The sequence below is a fragment of the Pholcus phalangioides genome, unplaced genomic scaffold (assembly GCF_987345545.1).
Source record: "Pholcus phalangioides strain wild (caught in Gottingen) unplaced genomic scaffold, Ppha-v1.0 ptg000008l_1, whole genome shotgun sequence".
NCBI lineage: Eukaryota > Metazoa > Arthropoda > Arachnida > Araneae > Pholcidae > Pholcus > Pholcus phalangioides.
The window spans coordinates 60,208,856-60,222,831 of NW_028301601.1; positions in this window are offsets into that span (position 1 = coordinate 60,208,856).

Sequence of the window (13,976 nt, forward strand, 5' to 3'; positions counted from 1 at the left end):
GTTTCGTCACTGTTTCATGGCCGAATTCGTGACCATCTGTTGCGATATATCGGAAATAACTGTCGTTTCCGTCGTCCAAAGCGATTGGAATTTATCAGTGATGTTCCGGTGCACATTGGGGATGTGTTGGGAATTTTAATGTACGTTTCAAAAATTGAAGTTATTGTATATCGAGCGTGTTTAACATGCGTTAATGTTATCTCCCGCACCCGTGACAGCGTCACTGTCAAGGGCGAGTCTTCCGAACGTCCTTGTCCATTGCCTTACATAGAAGACGATGATGCCTATATTGCGCAACCCAAACTCAATGTTGTTGTTGTTGCTGCTGTTGTTATTACGATATGTGAGTGCACTAATCCTTTCAACACTTAACGGGAATTTCTGCAGTCGATTCCCAATTATTTTTGGGCGTTTTCTTGAACAGAGTGAATAAATAACGAGATAAGAGGGATAAATTTTATTGAAGCGATTAAATTTCAGTTCCGTGTAGCGACAATACTGTGTACAGTCGACGCTCGTTATAAAGACCTCCATCGTCCTGTTGGAAAAGGACGTTATATTGGAAAGTCGTTTCATCGAGAGGAGAAACATAGGTTGTTCGTCATATGAAAACATTTGGGACTTATCCATCCTACCGCTCGTTGTAATGGAATGGCCGCTATAACGTGGGGTCATTATAATGAGCGCGACTGTATAACGATATTTTTCTTGGGTCTGGTAGATTTCCAATAATATACCTCGATCCTAGTCAAGTAATCGCCAGCTTTGAATTATAGATCCAAATTAGTTATAATTCGCGCGCATTTAATACTTTGAATTGAAATTAAGTTATAATCTACTTCGATCTGTAGATCTTAGCTCATTTATAGTCATCCCCGAAATGTAGATGCTAGTTGAAAATAGATTGGAACTCAGCTAGAATTAACATCGAATTGTGTATCCAAGTCTGAGCACTAGTATAATCTGAATCAAATTGTTCTGGTTGAAACAATCTTCAAAATCCAAGTCCAAATATTCGTAGTATCTACATTGACTTGTAGATCGCTGTCTAAATACTCGTAGAATCAGATTTGAATTACAAACGCCAAGTCTAGTTGAAATCGGCATATAAGTTTAAATCCAAGTGCAGTTAGAATCAACACTGAATTTCTCTCTCTCTCTCACACACACACATCGTTGATCCAAATCAGGTTAGATCTAACATTGAATACTAAAGTTTAAATAGTCGTGGAATACCAAAATCGAATCCCAGATACAAGTGCAAATGTTTGCAGTATCAACATCAAATTGTAGATCCAGGTCTAGGTATTCGTGCGCCCGAGTGACGTGGTGGTAAAATGCTCGTCTACCGCCGTGAAGGTTGCCATCACGGTCCCAGATTCAAATCCGTGGAGAATGTAGATAAGATAATTCCTAACGAATGTGACGCGACCACCAATAGATATGGTGCCTTCGTTTCCAACCCAACTCATTAATGGAAATATGGCCAGAGTAGGTCGTGGTGGTAATATGGTGAAGTAGGTTGAGGTCTAGATCAAAGTCTAGGTTACAATTAGCATTGAATTATAGATCTGAATCTAGTTAGAATCACCATTGAATTATGAATCGAAGTCCGAAATTACACGTAAATTAAGCTTCGAATTGTAGTCCCAAGTCTAAATACTCGTAGAATCGGCATGGGATTATAGATCAATGTCAAAATATTTGTGGATCAGCATCGTATTATGAATTCAAGTTTAAATAACTAATATCGAATCATAGATCTAAATACTCGTAGAATCAACAATAAATTGTTGGTATTCAAGTCCATTGCAAATAGTTGCATTGATTTGTAGATCCAAGTCTATTTGCAATCAGCATTGAATTGTAGATCCAAGTCTATTTGTAATCAGCATTGATTTGTAGATCCAAGTCTATTTGCAATCAGCATTGAATTGTAGATCCAAGTCTATTTGTAAGCAGCATTGAGTTGTAGATACAAGTCTATTTACAGTCAGCATTAGGGTGGGTCGAAAAAAACGAAATTTTTATTTTCAAATCGCTATAGTGCGGAAAAGTTGCCTCCTTTAATAAGAAGAAAAACGACGTAAACAATTTTAAAATCGGTTGATATCTTCCGTTAGCGCATCGAACTTGAAGTTTATGGAAATTGATGAAATCGAGCATTTTTCTTAAATTTTTTAATGTTAGATAAAATTCTATGATTGACACGCAAAAGTTTGTTACACTTATGTTATGGTTCAGTAAAATAAAATAAATTAAAGCATCATTAATATTTCAATCTTTATTGGTTGCGCAGCGTGTTCGAAAAACAGGAATTTACCAAATTTTTGCAAGTTTCGTTGTGCAGCTTTTCGCCCGTTTTGTTCCAACAAAACGACCCAGAATTCATCACAAGGAGGTGGCTGCACGTCGAGTTCCACCCACACGCAGCCCAATCAACCATCCAAACTAGGCGTGTGCAATTCACACTATATTTGAAAAATAGTTATTACAATTGACTAGAATTCGGTGGTCTGACCTTTGGAAGAAATCAAGCATGACTGATTTTGATAATAGCGTAGATCTGTGATGTAGCTATCTCTATGTCACATCCTTTAGTTGAGGCCTCGGTAACAATTTAGGCATATCTCTCAACTGTCTGAGTCTGACTGGATCACGTGTGAACTGCACGTGGAAAGACCAATACAGTGAATCGTGCATCTACTCCATTTCAACGAAATTCCTCTCCGTCATATTTTTTCCGCATATAGATGGTGCAATGAATCAATGAACGTCAGGACTCTGCCATCGGTCTTATCCTGCTGTCGAGATATCTTCCAGCCCAGCTTCGTTACGGAGTCTGGAACAAAATATGTGCACCTGACAATCTGAGCCGTATTTATAGTTGTGCGGGAATGTTTAGTTCTGTCATCTAAATTTGAAATTATGAGTGAAGTGAAATGGTTGAATATTTGTACCGTTGTAGGCCTGTTGCTCTCTATAGCAAGATTTTTTAACAGGGGAATCGGCTCGCATTCGCGCCTCGAAGTCGGGAACCACAGTTATAGATGGCGCATCTACAGGGCCAAAATATTTTTCCGGGCACATTTGATAACAGCTTACTGAATGTGGAAGCTCTCTGTGTTGGAGTATGAATCTGTCGATTGTTGGTTTCTAGAAGTAGACAGAAAGATGATTAGACACTTCATGCTACGTAAGAAAAACTTTAAAGCTTCCGGAGACACTGGAATTATTAACCGGAATACTTGCCTCTTGTATCCTTCTATCCTTCCCCCAATGCTACGGAAAGTATGAGATGATATTATATCATTCATCAATTCCGACACTAACCACCTCAGAGGCATCGAAAGGTTTATCCGACGGACTCAGACAGTCGAGAGATGCATCAAACTTGTTACCGAAGCCCGAACTAAAGTGTATAGACATGAGAAGCTTGAGTGTACATCAGATCTACGCTATTATCAAGATCAGTTATGACTGATTTCTCCAAAAAGTCATATTTTGAACGTGTTAATTTCGATGACTAGTTTCGAGATATATAATATAAATTATACGCACACGCCTATTTCGGATGGTTGATTGGGTTGCGTGTGGGTGAAACTGGACATGCAACAACCTCCTTGTGATGAATTCTGGGTCGTTTTGTTGTAACAAAACGGGCGAAAAGCTGCACAATGAAACTTTTGGTAAATTCCTGTTTTTCAAACACGCTGCGCAACCAATAAACATTGAAATATTAATGATGCTTTAATTTATTTTACTTTACTGAACCATAAAATAAGCGTAACAAACTTTTGCGTGTCAATCATAGAATTTTATCTAATATTAAAAAATTTAACAAAAATGTTCGATATTTCGTCAATTTCCATAAACTTCAAGTCCGATGCGCGACCGGAAGATGTCAATTGATTTTAAAAATTTTTACGTCGTTTTTCTGCTTATTAAAGGAGGCAACGTTTCCGCACTATAGCGATTTGAAAATAAAAAATTCATTTTTTTTTCTACCCACCCTATTGTACATCCAAGTCTATTTACAATCAGCATTGAATTGTACATCCAAGTATATTTATAATCAGCATTGAATTGTACATCCACGAATTAGCTTTCCCATGAATGTAATATCTATGCTAAGATAAAAATCATAAAAATGTTAAACATTTTCTCAACAAACTTTCAGTGCTACATAGCAGAGAAATCATAACAATAATTAGTCCATTACGAATAAAATTTACGAAATTAAAGTTTACTTCTTGGAATTACATCTCACTTCAATTTCCTTAATTAAAAATAAAAAAAATACAAGGAGAAAAACAGATACATTTTTTTCTCATTATAATGAGATTTCAATTAAAAACTTTCCTTAAATTGATTTAATTGAAAAATCTCGCCTAACCCTACCTTAAGGGAATTTAAATTTTAATTACCTCTTAATTATCTTCTTATTTCTAATTAGCGTTTTTTTTTAAATATCTTCTCCAATTAAGTGTTGCGAGGATTTACTTTCAGAAACCTAATGCATTATTCTTTGAGTTTTTTTTGTTCATTAATTTATATTTTAAATTAATTTTTTCTCTCTCTCTCTCCATAACAGAAATTCGGAAGATAGAGATATAATTGAAAACTCTTTCGGATTAGTTTATATCGATCTCGGTGATTTTCATAAAAAAAAATGTCTGAGAAGGTTATTTTATTTGAATTGTATTCTATTTGAATATTGTATTCATTGTTATTTCATAATGAAATAAGGAGGAAAAAAGACGTGCGAAGCAAATTTTCCCACAGCAGAAGAAATGAATTTGATCATCTTTTAGGCAGAGGGAGTTATCTTTAAAAGCCGCAATATCTACGACTTCAGATTTATAGTCATCTCCGAAATGAAGATGTTAGATGAAAACAGATTGTAACTCATAGCTAGAACCAACATCGAACTGTATATCCAGGCCTAGGTATTCGTAGAAAAAGAACGTTGAGCTGAAGATCTAAGTCTACTTACAATTAGTATTGAATTAAGTTCGAATTACTCTTAAACTAAGCTTCGAATTGTAGTCCCAAGTCTAAATACTTGAGAATCGGCATGGGATTGTAGATCAATGCCAAAGTATTTGTGGACCCAGCATCGTATTATGAATTCAAGTTTAAATAATTCTTAGAGCAAATGTCGTATCGTAGATCTAAATCTCAATACTCGTAGAATCAACAATAAATTGTTGATATCCAAGTTTATGGCAAATAGATTTGGCTTAAATTCAACATTGATTTGTAACTTTGTAGCTCCAAGTCCATTTGCAATCAGCATTAAATTGTAGATCCAAGTCCATTTGTTATCAGCATTGAATTGTAGATCGAAATCTATTTGCAATCAGCATTAAATTGTAGATCCAAGTCTATTTGAAATCAGCATGTAATTTTAGATCCAAGTACATTTGCGATCAGCATAGAATTGCACAAATACAACGCCACAACAGGCAAATTGTCCAACGAGGTGGCTGACTTAAGAACATCATGGATCCCCGAGCCATTTCTTGGAGGCCCTACCTACTACACCACACATGCACCCCGCCCGCGGAACCCCCAACGAATCGGTACATGCGGGAATGTGCGTGTACGTGTAGTGAAACCTGACGTGAAGTTTTTTTTGTTTCTCTGTAATGCTTTTATGTGTAGTGCTGCCATCTGCCACCAGTTTTTCTAACTATGAGTGAAGTGTTATGATTGAATGTTTTATCGTTGTAGATCCAGGTCTATTTGAAATCAGCATTGAATTGTGGCTTCAGTGTTTCTCAAAGTAAGGATCGTGAGAGGCTTTGCTAACTGGAAACGTACCTATTAGGACTTTTTATTTATCACACAATGGCAGTAAAAATATGAAAAAAAAGAAGCCTCAACACTCTCAAAAGGAACGGGTCCAAAATTGTCATTCTCATAAAGTTTCCAAAAAATTACCAATAATTCTACTCATCGCAATATGCACAAAAATATCAAAATATGTGCCGCTGTGGTGGTCGAGTGGTTATAGTGCCGGACTCGTGATGCGAGGATCCGGGTTCGAACCCCACAGTGGTGGTCGGCTGAAGTTGGTTTTCTGTGGTTCCCAACTTCAAGGCGCAAATGCGAGCCGATCTCCCCGTTAAAAAGTCTCGCCACAGAGAGCAACAGTCCTACAACGGTAAATCATTCAACCATAACACTTCACTCATAGTTTGTAAAACTGGGGGCAGATGACAGCACAACACATAACAAGCATTACACAGAAACAAACTTTACGTCAGGTAGCACTACACGTACACGCACATTCCCGCATGTACCGATTCGTTGGGGGGTTCCGCGGGGGGGGGGGTGCATGTGTGGGTAGCAGTAGTAGGTAGGGGCTCGGGGATCCATGATGTTCTTAACTCAGCCATCTCGTTGGGCAATTTGCCTGTTGTGGCGTTGTATTTGTATTTGTATATAATTATTATGGGTCACTCATAAAAAGAAAAAATGTGTAAATATTAGTATTTTGAACGCCAGTAGAGGCCAAGAATGGATTTAAAACACTTTCCGATCACGGGTGTAATATTACATCCAAACACCAGTGGAATGAATTCAAACAAGTTCTCCATGCTGCCTTCCCCCCCCCTCTTTCAACCATCGCGAAGCTTTATAGCGACCCTATTATCTACGAAAGTTGCTTTTTCTTTCTCCCTTTTCTTCATAATGTGTATTTTTACTATTTCGTTCATACAAGTATCTAGAACACGTAGGTTGAGTGTGAAAAGTGGACTCTAAAAAAACTCTCTAACCTATACAGTCGTATCTCATTATAACGAACTCCAAGAGACCGGAGAAGCCACTTCGTTATAACGAAATTTATTTATAAAAGAATTTCACGTTTTTGACCTGCTCTTAGGTAAACTTGTCTTGGGGGATTGGAAAAGTGTTAGTTTTAAAACGAGATTTTTTTTTTCGCTACAACGGTATTCGTTGAAACGGGATTCGACTGTATTATCTATTATGCTTTTTCCTTTTACATTTCCCCACCTCTTCCTTTTTCCTGAGTTGTGGTTAGAATAGGACAAGATTACCATATTTATCGCTGATTCGTTAAATAGATTTAAGCCAGATTTTTCTTGCCAAAACATTGTACCTTAAATTCGTTCAAGATTCTTATTAGATCGATCAATTGCGCGAATGGCTGATGTGTAGGGAAATTTGCAGTGCGCATGCGCAAAAAACTAAAAAGTAGTTCTTCAAAGCCATCTGCTTCTGAAGAAAGAAGGAAAAGTAATTTTTTTCTATAGATACTGCCAAGAAACGCAACAGGTGATGAGTAGCCACCTGTTGTTATTTTTAATTATTTTTTTTTGTGGCTTTAATAATTGTATTCCGCCGGTAATTCTTTGTTTTTAAGTGTTTCTGGGTGAGATGAATGTACTTTAATTTTTTTGAAGATGACATCTTTGGACCCTTTTCTTGCCCCAGCTGAACATCTACTTACCATGTATGTACGGTACGGGTCGCATAGCTAACAGCACGCACCGCAAATCACTGGTGAACCGTTGATCCTAGAGGCATACTTCCAATTGAGAAAAAAGAGTATGCAAATAGCGTGTGGCTCTGAGATAAGTCATTCATGTTGTAAACGTTTATACAGTTATTGAAATTACTTTTCATACGGACACCCTGTGCCCGAGAACCCTATTAAAAAGTTGTTGCCCTGTCTTTTCTGATGGCAACAGGAAAAAAAAATCCACGTTTCTAAGTGAAATATTCATTGAGATATATGAATTCAAAAATCGGAGAAAAACTGGGGAAGAACAGCATAAACTAACGGAAAACGCATTTTACCCTCATTTATGGTGCGAGAGTTACGTAGGATCAAAGCACAAAAACCTGGAATTCCTTCATAAATAAATTTCGTTATAATAAAATGGTTTCTCCGGTCTCTTAGAGTTCGTTATGGGGTATCAAGGGTTCGCTAGTAAAATACGGCGAGGAAAATTAAGTAATCATATATTGCATATCTGAATATAATTACAATGATTATTGCAAAATAATTGTAATGCACATATTCATCCGTTTTGAAATGATCGCGATGCGTATTAATCTATTGCCGAATGAAAAATTCCTCTTTTATACGAATAATTGCGATAAATATTAATTGAAGTCAGTCCATCAAGTGTGCGCCCTGGTGGTACAGTGGTGAAATGCTCATCATCCACCATTCAGGTTCCCTGGATTCGAATCCGGGTTAGGGGGGGTGGGGAGAACGTCGAAAACAAGTCATTTCCCTATCGAGCCTGGGGCGACCACCTATAGATGGCGACTCCATTTCCCACCCAACTCCGCAGGTGGTGAATTGGCGTATGACAATATAACCGGGGTTAGTGTGCGGTTAGTCCATCGAAGGTTCACGTTACTTAGAGATTTTACATTTTATTTAGATTACATCTATCGCACTCAGAAAAGTTTGTGCAATTATGCGTGTTGGTAGGTGCTGCCACACATGTATCTAGAGCTTCTTGAAAGAGTGACTTGTCCACCTTGTATATCTCAGATCTACGCTTGACGTCAGTAGTGTCACTGTACCCAATTGGTGTTTCCTATCCTGCTTTTTACGCGATTAGACGTCACTTTCAACAAAAACGATGACTCCTTCCCCATGGCCCCCGTATCCTTGAGCGGCGCCCCTAGGCTGGAATCTTTCACGGGCCCCATTCTGTACTTAATTTATAGCGTGAAAAAGCACAAAGTAATGAGAACTGTTCCGGGCCCTGCCAGCCCTTCCTTTATGGGGACCCATGGCCTTCCCTCTCCTCTGGGTGCCTTAAATCCATCTCCCGAGTTTGAAACGTGTGGATGTTTTGCTAAAACAAATGCGATTACACAATTTCATTAGTTAGTTGGTCTTTCAGATCTTTTTGACATCTTTCGAATTTACAGTAAAAGCTGAACTCAGTGGAAAGATACGTGTATCCTATACTTTTAGCTTTTTCACATTACATAAAATTATTCCCATGCCTTTATTTGATGAAAGTCATTCATCTCTATCCAAGTCACTGAAAAATTATCTATACATTGAGCAATTTTCTTTATTTTTCTCCTAAATATCCAATTACTAAGTTCATTAATGCTATCAGATAGGATAAACATGATAATAAAATTGATGAGAGTGAGAGCGTGATTTCACTGCCCCCTTTTGGGAGAAATCTCGGAAACACCTTTCACGAGGGAATTGGCGATCCCTGGTCTTTATAATGAATTGAATAAATCTTCGGCGGTAACCGAGTAAGTGTCACCAAAGTGATGGCAATCGAGTTATCAAAAGGGTTTCGCTGATATCTCAATGACAACGTGACGTCGACGCCGCGTTTTCGATGCGATTCTCGATACCATATCGCGAGCAGTTGGAACTGACTTATTAATAACTTTATGGTTCATTAAATTTGAATGGACGGTAATTCTTTCCCGACTCTAAAATTATCCGAAAGTTTCCACGTTCATGAAAACGGAATAAAGGAGGCGATCGTCTCATGATCTGCGCACAGAAGAATAAATTACCGGTAATTTATAATAGAAATTTAAAATTGGAATTTTTAAAGACTTTTTCGGCAGCTGTTAACGGAAGCCATAAGTTATTCTGTCGAGTTTTCGCGAAGAGCCGAGGGTTCTGAGAAATATACTTCTCCAGAGACTTTTGCGAAAGACGTTATAAGGGGGGGGGAGAGGAGAAAACAGCGTAATTGGTTGCGATGGACTCCACTTCATTAAGAAGTCAGTCCTGGCTTTTGGAGACAGCGATGATGATGATGATGATGATGAGGTATAAATCATTAAAGGGGCTCCGGAAAAGTACCGCGTGCGTCAAGTTCTAGAATATTCATTTATGAAGCGAAAAGTTTGTCACGCATATTCTCTCCTTCCTAATCAATTACGTAGAAGAAACCTCTACAAATGTCACGCTTCCATATTCCCAGAGAGTTATCGTTTGTACATATTTGGTACGTACGCCGCTGGTTGTCCATTTTCACGGGACATACGAACAGAGATTTCCCCCTCATTCTTCAGTGAATACAGTAATGATGCATTGCGAGTCATTACACAGTGTGAGCTGGAAACTGACATTGGTAAACACACTCGCTTAAATTCGAATACGAAATGTTTAGGTGAATGGTCGTGAGTCCGGAAATGAGGCATTAGATCCGATGTTCACGTGACCATTATAACAATTTAAAGTTTAAAACAGGGCATTCTGGCCTTTATAGGCAGGGGTTATAGAGCTTTTATAACATGTGGAATGGAGCTATGGGATCTTTTTGACCAATGTATCCCAAAGTAGGCGATGCAGCTCTGTAAAGGACTTGGAATGCACCATGTGGGGCGAAAAATCTACGTATAATGTATAGCATATAGCTCAACCCATGGCTCACTGCCTGAATATGGCCCGCGATCCCAAACCTAATTTTGATAAAAAGGAACTGACCCTCTCACCCTCTTTTGTCCTTTACAGTGGTTTTTATGATGATCGCCATGATAATCAAACAGCACATCACATTGCTATTGAAGAAAGTATGCACACCAAACGTTTGTCGTTCAAACCCCTCTCGGTGAGAAACAAAAAAGCCGTTCGGGATCGGCTGTGGACTGTATACGTAACGGTCTAATTAGTTTATTGAAAATGAGAAAAATGAATGTGGAGGAGAAAAGAAAATTTAAATGAGCATGTTTTTTTCGTTATCCTGAAGCTATGTGCATAACTAGGATGACCACATGAAAAAAAACATTTTCATTGATCCATAGCTCATGTTAAAATAACAAATTCACGATTTAAAATTTTCAAAGTGAGTTTTTTTTAGAAAATTTGACAAAATTTACATTTTTATTAAAAAATGTTAATTTTATGATAAAATAACAGAACATTATGAAAAAATAATTCATTAATTCTGCCCCGTATAATATGGATCATATGGTCACAGTATGTGTGTAACTCACAAATATATGTATTTTTTGACACTTTTATCTACTGCAAGTTAGGATTCTTGTTTCGCAGAGCGAATGCACACACTTAGGACACCCTGTATATTGAAGAAATATTCAAAATTTGTTAAGAATTCCGCGGAATAGCCTCGTTACCATCAAGGTTTTCGCGCAAGCTTTCACGTTGGGAAAACTCTGCCCTACAGAGCCACTTTAATGATCTCTAAATGTTTCACGGATCCTTCAAGTGCTCTGGAAATGTTTCCGGGACGCTTAAGTGCTCTGGAACTGTGCCACACATGACTCAAGTGATTCTTAATTATAACACGGATCACTTAAGTAATCTGGGAATGTTCTTGGGAGATATGTAGAACCTCACTGGGGGCCGCTTAAGTGCTCTAAAACTGTGCCACTTGTCACTCAAAGGGATCTCTAAATGTGCCACGGATCGTTTAAGTGTTCTGGAACTGTTTCGCGGGTTACATAGATGATCTTTGAATGTGAAAGTGATATTTGAGGCCTACCTCAGTGATCTGAAAATGTGCCACGGGCCACTTAAATGCTCTGGAATTGTGCCACTGGTCATGTAAATGTGCCGCTTAGTTCGTTTTTGCAAAATTAGGTTTGAGGGGAGCAAACCAGATCAGATAACCTTCAGGACCACATTTGGTCTGCGGGTCAAGGGTTTACCATATATGGCTCAAAGGGTGGGTTGCAATGAATTTCTTGAAGAAAAATTTTGAGTTGTTACCCTTCAAATAGCATTGAAATTAACAGAAATCGATTAACATATACAGGTATTATCTCTTTCGAAATTTTAACCAATATGCGTTAATAGGTAGGGGGCAGTGATGACGAAATTTTGCTGACAAGGGGGAGGGTGTCAAAAATGGCTGAAAATTTGCGTACGTAATACTTGAACGGCCCCTATAGTACAACTTATTGAAAAAACTCTAACTTTGAGACAAAAACTTTTTGTACAGAGTTATCAAACTTTCACGATTAAATGAAAATTACTTAACGAAAAATCGAAATAGAACTACAAATAGATATAATCGAGTTTATCAAGTACCAAAACCAAATAAAACATTATATAAAAAGAGCTTTTCCTTCATTGCCCCTAAGATATTAAGCATTTTTCACACTGGAAATCAATTTAATAATAATAAAAACATAAATCACGAGATTTTTGACTTCGTCAGACGCGTAGATTACAAAACCATTTAGGTGAAAGTATTGAAAGAGCAAAAGAGTATAATAATAAATAGTGGTCTACGATGGTTGTATTATATTGAGCTTCACGAAAAACAACTTAATTGTGAACATTATTCAGATATATATATAGATAAGCGAAAATACATTTGTGAACACATATCTAATAGATATAATAATGCTGTTGCAAGAGAAAGAAAAAATATTCTATAGCTTATTCTCTCTCTCCCCTTTAGGCCTGCTGGAAGAACTTTTCAGTCCCTTGAGGCTACAAAGTGTCTGTTGCATTATGTGTGTATCCATTTTTGTGTATTTGTATTTGTGTAACACATTTCTAGATCTGTGTACTACATTTCTAGATCTGTGTACTACATTTCTAGATCTGTGTACTACATTTCTAGATCTGTGTACTACATTTCTAGATCTGTGTACTACATACTTGTATTCGTGTAACACATGTTTGTATTCGTATAACACATGTCTGAATTTGTGAAATTAAAAAAAAAAGTTGGGTTTGGTGACTTTCCCAGTAGGAAAGCATGGAACAGTCGAGATCGCCACACCGAACCCTTCAATGTCGAATTTTAATTTGCCATGATAAAAACGACAATATAAATATGATGATAAATGCATCTTGTGATAGTAAATTTATGATGAAATCTAAATACAATATTTAGATACATTTCACATCCATATTTTTTTTCCAGACGCATCGGTGGGCAATTTGGCAGTTGTTGCCTTTGTATTCGAAAATTTAATATTTGATCAATTAATTTTTAACTCACCTTTTAAAATGATTTTAACTAAAACTATAAAATGCCCCCAGGCACTCGTTAATACGGACATGAAATGGAATCAACAGTGCTTGAGATATTACAACGCTTTGATTATCCCAGTGAATAGAGTGTTCTCTGTTTAAGGAAACATTTTATTTTCTGGATATTATGCTGAGGTGAACTCGGAAAGAAAAGTCATCTTGTCTCCGCCGGGACTCTCGAACCTAGGCCGTCTTGCATACCGGGCAAGCATGCTACCATCTACACCACTGGAGACACGACCCTGCCTTCCTTATTTCGCGCACTGTGGCGTGAGGCACTGAAGTAGAGACATTAGTAGCCTCTCTTAACTTCAGGACTTGGCCCCCATGTGGGACGGTTTAGAGCATAGGTTCCCAACCTTTTTTGTCCCATCGCCCCCCCCAACGCAATCTAACCCATAGGATCCTATGTTATACCCGTAGCTTCTACCGCCCCCTGGAACATTCCATCGCCCCCTAGGGAGCGTTAACGCCCACGTTGGGAATCACTGGTTTAGAGAGATAGGTGACTTTTTCCCAGCCCAAGATAGTAAGGAAACATTTTATTTTCTGGATATTATGCTGAGGTGTACACGGAAAAAAAAGTCATCTTGTTCCCGCCTGTTCTGTTTATTTAAGACTCTTTACTACTACTACTAAATTTTGCACTTCGTACACCTTTCTCTACGGAATTTCTAACGAATCGGCACATGCCGGAGAGAGAGAGATAATGTGTGTTTTGTGTGGCCCTAACATGTTTATATTGTCGAGTTGCGTTTGTTTCGTGTTCGCGTTGCCATCTGTCTTCCATTTTCTGAAGTGAAGATGGAAATGCTTGAAATTTCATGTTTTGTCAGTATCGTGCGTAAAACAAACTCTTTACCGCCAAAACCAGACAGCAATGATATCGAGGAGAAGGACGGCGGCACGTGCGTCTAAGACAATTTACCCAACAAAACCGAAGAGAACTCGCAATTATTAAAACTTTCAGGAAAAGAGAAAATACGAA